Source organism: Phyllostomus discolor, chromosome 6 (genome assembly GCF_004126475.2).
Source record: "Phyllostomus discolor isolate MPI-MPIP mPhyDis1 chromosome 6, mPhyDis1.pri.v3, whole genome shotgun sequence".
Taxonomy (NCBI): domain Eukaryota; kingdom Metazoa; phylum Chordata; class Mammalia; order Chiroptera; family Phyllostomidae; genus Phyllostomus; species Phyllostomus discolor.
The window spans coordinates 79089498-79097616 of NC_040908.2; the positions used below are offsets into that span (position 1 = coordinate 79089498).

General features: G+C 42.1%; 1 pseudogene; it reads left to right on the forward strand.

Moving 5' to 3' along the window:
• Positions 1–6811: 6811 nt before the first annotated feature.
• Positions 6812–7737, forward strand: LOC114498765 (annotated as a pseudogene).
• Positions 7738–8119: the final 382 nt, after the last annotated feature.

An 8119-nucleotide genomic window follows, 5' to 3' on the forward strand; every position in this document is an offset into this window, starting at 1 on the left:
TTAACAATCTGTAGCTACTCCCTTTGGCTACTTGTTTTTTGGCCCTGAGAAAAATCAGTTAACTTCTATGCCTCAAACTACATATGAATCAGTTATAATAAACACTAAACTCTTAGGCCTTTCCTGTGCATAAAAAACATGTGAAAACATTTAGTGCCACAAAATGTAAGATGTAGTAATTACATTACTAAGTATAAACTTTCTTTCAAGTATATTTTATTGATTATGATATTACATTTTTCTCATTTTTTTCTCCCCTTTATTCCCCTCTGCCCTGCATCCCCCTACCCACTAACATCCCCGCCCCCCTCCCCCCATTTAGTTCATGTCCATGGGTCGTACATATAAGTTCTTTGGCTTCTCCATTTCCTATACTATTCTTAACCTCCCTTGTCTATTTTGGACCTACCATTTATGCTTCTTATTCCCTGTATCTTTTCCCTCATTCTCCTCCTGCCCCCTCCCTACTGAAAACCATCCATGTGATCTCTATTTCTGTGAATGTGCTTGTGTTCTAGTTGTTTGTTTAGTTCATTTTTGTTTTTTCAGGTTCAGTTGTTGATAGCTGTTTGTTTTCATCTTACTGTTCATATTTTTAATCTTTTTGTTAGATAACTCCCTTTAACATTTCACAGAATAAGGGCTTGATGAACTCCTTTAATATTACCTTATCTGGGAAGCACTTTATCTACCCTTGCACTCTAAATGATAGCTTTGCTGTATAGAGTAATCTTGGATGTAGGGCCCTGCTTTTCATGACTTTGAATACGAATTTCCAGCCCCTTCTTGCCTGTAAGGTTTCTTTTGAGAAATCAGCTGGTAGTCTCACAGGCACTCCTTTGTAGGTAACTGTCTCCTTTTCTTTTGCTGCTTTTAAGATTCTCTCCTTGTCTTTAATCTTGGGTAATGTAATTATGATGTGCCTTGGTGTGTTCCTCCTCGGGTCCAGCTTTTTTGGGACTCTCTGAGCTTCCTGGACTTCATGGAAGTCTATTTCATTTGCCAGATTAGGGAGGTTCTCCTTCATTAATTTTTCAAATAAGTTTTCAATTTCTTGCTCTTCCTCTTTTTCTGGCACCCCTATGATTTGTATGTTGGAATATTTGAAGTTGTCCCAGAAGTTCCTAAGCACCTCCTCATTTTTTTTTGAATTCTTGTTTCTTCATTCTGTTCCGGTTGAATGTTTATTTCCTCCTTCTGCTCCAAACTGTTGATTTGACTCCCAGTTTCCTTACCTTCACTGTTGGTTCCCTGTATATTGTTCTTTATTTCAATTTGTATAGCCTTCAGTTTTTCCTCTATTTTGCAACCATACTCAACCATTTCTGTAAGCATCCTGATTACCAGTATTTTGAATTGTGCATCTGATAGATGGGCTATCTCTTCATTCGCTTAGTTCTTCTTCTGGACTTTTGATCTGTTCTTTCATTTGGGCCATATTTCTTTGTCTCAGCACACCTGTTATGTTGTAAGTGGCATAGCGTTAGGTATTTGCTAGGGCGGGACAAACCAGGTTGCTGTGTTGTAGTGCCGTATGTGGGAGATGGGTCAAAGAGGGAACAATGCTACTTGCTCAGTGTTCAACCAGCTTTCAGTCACTTCCCCCACTACCCACAAGCAAATTGGGCCCTTCTGGTGCTAGTTCCCAGGTGGGTGGGTTTGTGTACATTCTAGGACTCTGTGGGTCTCTCCAATGAACTCCCCTGTGAGACTGGGAGTTTCTCCTGCTGTAGCAACTTCCACGGGTTTTTATAACCAGAGGTTTTGAGGCTTTATTTCCCAACACTGGAATCCTGGGTTGCGTGGTCGGTCTTGCTCCCCAGTTGTTTCTCCCTGCTTATTCACACAGAAATGTGGGATCAACTGGTCCTCCAGTAGCCACTTTGCCATGTGTCCTCTCCACCCTGGCCACCCTTCTCCTCCTATCCTACCAGTCTGAATGAAGTTTTGTCTTTAACTCCTTGGTTGTCAGACTTCCATACAGTTTGATTTCCTAGCAGTTCTGGTTTGTTTGTGGTTTTTTTAAATTTGTTGTTGTCATTTACTAGTTGTGTGAGGACGCAAAGTATATCTACCTATGCCTCCATCTTGGCCAGAAGTCTCTAAACTTTCAATTTGGCCTTTTAGACTTTCTTTTGAGCTGCTGTCTCCCTACCTTCAAGTCTTCATTTTTCATAATTCCCGCTGTGAGCTGCAAAACCAATGTGCTCTCTGTACTGTGCCATGGACTGATGAATTTCCTCCTCTAACTAAACCTTCATGCAAGCTCTTCCTTACTGGAAGTGTCCCTCTTCTCTGATAATCCTAGATTCGCAACACTTCTAAATAAACAAATATCAATACAAGGATTTACATCTTCATTTCCTCCTTTAATATTATTGACTAAAATGACAATATAGGAATAAAAAATACAATAGCAAAGGCAAATAGTAAGAAAGAAAATGATGGTAGGCAAGATAGCAACACAATCTTGGAAGATGGACAAGTGGTAACTGATTTAGTGGGGCAAGGGTGCAAAGCCTGCAATTCGACTGCTGCTTGTGGATGAGATGGACTGAGAAACTGGTAAGAAGTAAGCCATTTGACATTGCAGAACCCTGGAAAAGATGAGAAAATAAAAGTGCCAGATATTTCTGGGCTTAAAATGCCTGTACAGATATTGTATTCCTAGAAACTCCCCCATCTGCGCTGCTCACCTCTTACCTCAAGAGACAGTAGACACCTGTGACTCAAGGAGGCTCTCTGAACACAAGAATACCAAGCAACTATGAGGAAAGCAATAAAGAGGCCATATTTACATTAGGGTAAAATAGAGTAATGAGCAGTGAGACTCTCAGACCTTTTCCAGGTTTATACCTCCAAAGCAGAATACTGGAAAAGTCTTTTCTTAAAAAAAATTTTTTTTTCGAAAGAGGGGAAGGAAGGGAGAAAAAGAGAGAAACATTGATGCATGAGATAAATATCAATTGGTTGCCTCTTGCACATCCCGAGACAGGGACCTGGCCTGCAACTCAGCATGTGCCCTGACTGGGGACCTGTGGCCTTTCACTTTTCAGGATGATGCCTAACCTACCGAGCCACACCAGTTAGGGCTAGAAAAGTCTTGCCTTGAGAAACTGATCAGCCAAAAAGAAAAGATCTATGGACACTAACAGAGTCTTTAAGCAAATATGTAGGTCCCAACTTACCTATCAATGTCTAGTTACCTTGTGTGTATGTGTGTTCTTAAATTTGAACATAGTCAGAAATCATCAGACACTTGAGGAAAGCCAGAAAAATAGAGACTGAATCCTACAAAACAGGAAATTAGAGAAACAAAGCAGGCAAGATAATTTTTTTTTACTTTTTTCAAAATATATTTTATTGATTATGCTATTACAGTTGTCCCATTTTTCCCCTTCACTCTTCTCCCCCTGTACACCCCCTCCCTCCCACATTCTCCCACTTTAGTTCATGTCCGTGGGTCATATATATAAGTTCCTTGGCTTCTACATTTCCCATACTATTCTTAACCTCCCCCTGTCTACTTTCTACCTACCATCTATGCTACTTATTCTCTGTACCTTTTCCCCCTCTCTCCTCCTCCCACTCCCCTGTTGCTAACCCTCCATGTGATCTCCAATTCTGTGGTTCTGTTCCTATTCTAGTTATTTGCTTAGTTTGTTTTTGTTTTTGTTTTAGGTGTGGTTGGTAATAATTATGAATTTGCTGTTATTTTACTGTACATATTTTTTATCTTCTTTTTCTTAGATAAATCCCTTTACCATTTCATATAATAAAGGTTTGGTAATGATGAACTCTTTTAACTTGACCTTAGCTGAGAGCACTTTATCTGCCCTTCCATTCTAAATGAAAGCTTTGCTGGATAGAATATTCTTGGATGTAGGTCCTTGCCTTTCATGACTTGGAATATTTCCTTCCAGCCCCTTCTTGCCTGTAAAGTCCCCTTTGAGAAATCAGCTAACACTCTAATGGAAACTCCTTTGTAGGCAACTGCCTCCTTATCTCTTGCTGCTTCTAGGATTCTTTCTTTACTTTTAATCTTGGCTCATGTAATTATGACGTGCCTTGGTGAGTTCCTCCTTGGGTCCATTTTCTTTGGGGCTCTCTGAGCTTCCTGGACTTCCTGGAAGTCTATTTCCTTGGCCAGATTGGGGAAGTTCTCCTTCCTTATTTGTTCAAATGACTTTTCCACTTGCTGTTCTTCCTCTTCTCTTTCTGGTGTCCCTATAATTTGGATGTGGAACATTTAAAGATGTCCTGGAGGTTCCTAAGCCTCTCCTCATTTTTTTGAATTTTTGCTTCTCCATTCTTTTCTGGTTGGATGTTTCTTTCTTCCTTCTGGTCCACACCGTTGATTTGAGTCCCAGTTTCCTTCCCATCGCTATTGGTTCCCTGTACATTTTCCTTTATTTCACTTAGCATAGCCTTCATTTCTTCATCTAATTTGTGACCGAATTCAACCAATTTTGTGAGCAGCCTGATTATCAGTGTTTTGAACTGTGCATCTGAAAGGTTGGCGACCTCTTTGTTGCTTAGTTGTATTTTTTCTAGAGCTTTGATCTGTTCTTTCATTTGGGCCTTTTTTGTTGTTGTCGTCTCGACACACCTGTTACATAGTGAGGGGCAGAGCCTTAGGTGTCCACTAGGGTGGGGTAACCCACGTTGCTGTGTTGTGACCCTGTATGTGGGGAAGGGGTCTGAGAGGTAACAATGGCACTTGCACCACTCTGCTGGATTTCAGTCACTTCCCCCAGCTCCCACAAGCAAATTGGGCCCTTCTGGGGCTGATTACCATGCGGGTTGGCTTGTGTAGATTCTAGGACCCTGTGGGTCTCTCCAATGAACTCTCCTGTGAGGCTGGGAGTCTCTTCCACTGCCACCTCAACCCCCACAGGTGTTTTCAATCAGTGGTTTGAGGCTTTATTTCCCCAAGCTGGGGCCCTGGGTTGTGCAGTCCATCCCATTCCCCCTCTGCTTTGCCTGGTTTATCTTCGAGAGAATGTGGGACTGCCCATTCCACAATCCACTGCTTCCCTGGGTCTGTCAGCTGCCACGTTGCCTGCCCCCATCCTCCAGCCACTGCCTTGCCTCAAGTCCTCTCTGCCCTGGCTGCCAGACTCTGCCCCTCCTACTGGTCTGGATGAATGAGTCTTCTTTTTTTTTTTTTTTATTTATTCATTTTTAGAGAGGGAAGGGAGGGAGATAGAGAGAGAGAGAGAGAAACATCAATGTGCGGTTGCTGGGGGTCATGGCCTGCAACCCAGGCATGTACCCTGGCTGGGAATCGAACCTGCGACACTTTGGTTCACAGCCCATGCTCAATCCACTGAGCTACGCCAGCCAGGGTGAGTCTTCTTTAACTCCTTGGTTGTCGGACTTCCATCCAGTTTGGTTGTCTGTCAGTTCTGGTTGTTTTTTGTTTTTAAATTGTTGTCCTTCTTTTGGTTGTGCAAGGAGGCACAATATATCTAACTATACCTCCATCTTGGCCAGAAGTCTCAATTTTTCTTAATTTCAAAAAATTCATAGAGCAGTACTTCTCAAACTTGGTTATGCATTAGAATTGAGATTCTTAGCATCCATTCCCTATCCCTTCCCCTTTGGCAACCATCTGCTTGTTCTCTATATATTGGTCTTTTTCTGTTTTGATTTATTTACTTATTTTTAGATTCCACATGTAATTGAAATCATGTGGTATATTTGTCTTTTTCTGACTTGTTTCACTTAACATAATACTCTCTAGGTACATCCATCTTGTCACAAATGGCAAGAGTTCATTCTTTTTTATGTTCATTCTTTTTTATGGCTGAGTAATTACTTCATATTGTGTGTGTGTGTACATATGCATATGTATAGGTATATACGTATATACCTATACATATATATGAGAATATACCCCACATCTTTCTTATCATCTACTGATAGGCATCTAGGCTGCTTCCATATCTTGGGTATTACTAGTAATGCTGCAGTGAAGATAGGGGTGCATATGTGCATATGTTTTTTTCCAATTAAAGCTTCTGTTTTCTTTGAATAAATACCCAGAAGTGGAATAGCTAGATCACATGGCAGCTCTATTTTTAATTTTTTGATGAATCTCCATACTGTTTTCCATAATGATTGCACTAATTTACAATCTCATCAGCAATGCACAAGGGTTCCCTTTTCTACACTTCTTCACCAACACTTGTTCTTTGTTAATTTATTGATGATAGCCATCTGAAAGGTGTGAGGTGATATGCCATGAAAGTTTTAAAAAAATGTTTTCATTTACTGATTTTGAGGGGCAGGGAAGGGAGCAGGGAGAGAGAGAGAAACATCTATTCTGTTGTTCTATTTATTTATGCATTCATTGGCTGATTTTTGCATGTGTTCTGACCAGGAATGGACTTCACAGCCTTGACATATCAGGATGTCACTCCATCCAACTGTGCTAACCATCCAGGGCTCACTGAGGTTTACATTGTCCTGTTAATTAGTGATGCTGAGCATCTTTTCATTTGTCTGTTGGTTATCTGTGTGTCCTCCTTGGGAGAAATGTCCCATTTTTTAACTCAATTGTTTGTTTTTGGTGTTAAATTGTATGAATTCTTTATATATTTTAGATATTAACCCTTTGGCCCTGGTGGGTGTGACTCAGTGGATTGAGTGATGACCTGCAAACTAAAGGATCACTGATTCTATTCCCAAAGGGTCACTGGTTCAACTCTCAGCCTAGGGCATATGCCAGGCGGGTTCCGGGCCAGGTCCCCAGTAGGGAGTGCATGAGAGACAACCATACATTGATGTTTCTCTCTGTCCCTTCCTCCCTCCCTTCCCCTCTCTAAAAATAAATAAGTAAAATATTTTAAAAAAGATGTTAACCCCTTTTCAGATGTATTATTTGCAGTTATCTTCTCCCATTCTGTAGGTTCTTTCCATTTTGTTGATAGTTCAACTGGAGATCTTTTAAAGAAAAGTTTCCAGAACCTGGTGGGAATCATGGCTCCACAGGCTAGGAGTGGCCAAGCAGCAGGCGACGTGTTCTATATTCTGGAGACCGAGGGCAACTGAGCTGGCTCCAGGGCCATGAAGCCTCCCGGAGGAGCATCAAGTGATCTATTTGGAAGTCCAGAAGGTGTTCCTTCAAGCCAACCCAACAGGATGGCATCGACTATGTTTGGACCAACTGAAGAACCTCAGAACATTCCTAAGAGAACCAACCCCCAGGGGGGAGAGGAAGTGGTATCTTTGGGGAATCAAGTGTTGTGCACACTCCATAGTGCCTGAACCCACCTGTGGGAAGGTGAGTAACATTTTTGAGTTGCCAGTGACTTCCATTTCTCCTTGGCACACTCAAACAAACTCAAGGACCACATGCTCTTGTGTGAAGAAGACCCACAGTCGGACCTTAAATCCACAACTAGCATCTTGCCCAGAGAAGAGCTGGGTGAGATAGGTGGCCTGGGAGAAGTGGACCATGCTCAGGAGCCCCAGCCCACACCCCCGGTTGACAGACAGGAGTCCAGGTTGGGCCCACGCCTCAATCTCACAACAAAGTCCTGAATTCACCTGGAGGCAAATCCAGCATCTTTATCTCCTAGAGAAACTATTGCTTCCTCTGTAGCCAGATAAGAAACTAAAAAGATAGGATTTCAAAGTCTCCTTTAGTCCAAAGGAGCAGGGAGGGGCGTGTGTGTCAGTACTGTTGCGTATCTGAAGCCACTGCTCAGATTCCACTGCCACTGTTACAGAACAAAAGGGGGTCAAGGGGGTGCCTAGGGCAATATACTATTACTGAAAGGAACCCCTCCAGGTTCGTTATGTCTGCGGTCTTATAGGAAAGACGTCTCTTGATGCCAGAGATTCATGAAAAGGAAAGGAAATATTTATTTAATGCTATACAGACTTAAAGTAGTGACCTAATGTCTTCATCAAAATCCCAAAGTCCCTTAAAACACCCACAAACACACACAGTCCTTCCTTCCCCCTCTTGCCCAGTCTGGGGTACTGTATCTCAGGAAAGGAAATAGAAGTCCATGGCTCAGGCAGCCCCTGGTTCTTCCCAGTAATCTGTGCTTGGCTGGTAGGCCTCCCTCAGTTCCCGGCACCATCAGCTGTGTCGCCGTGATCTCTG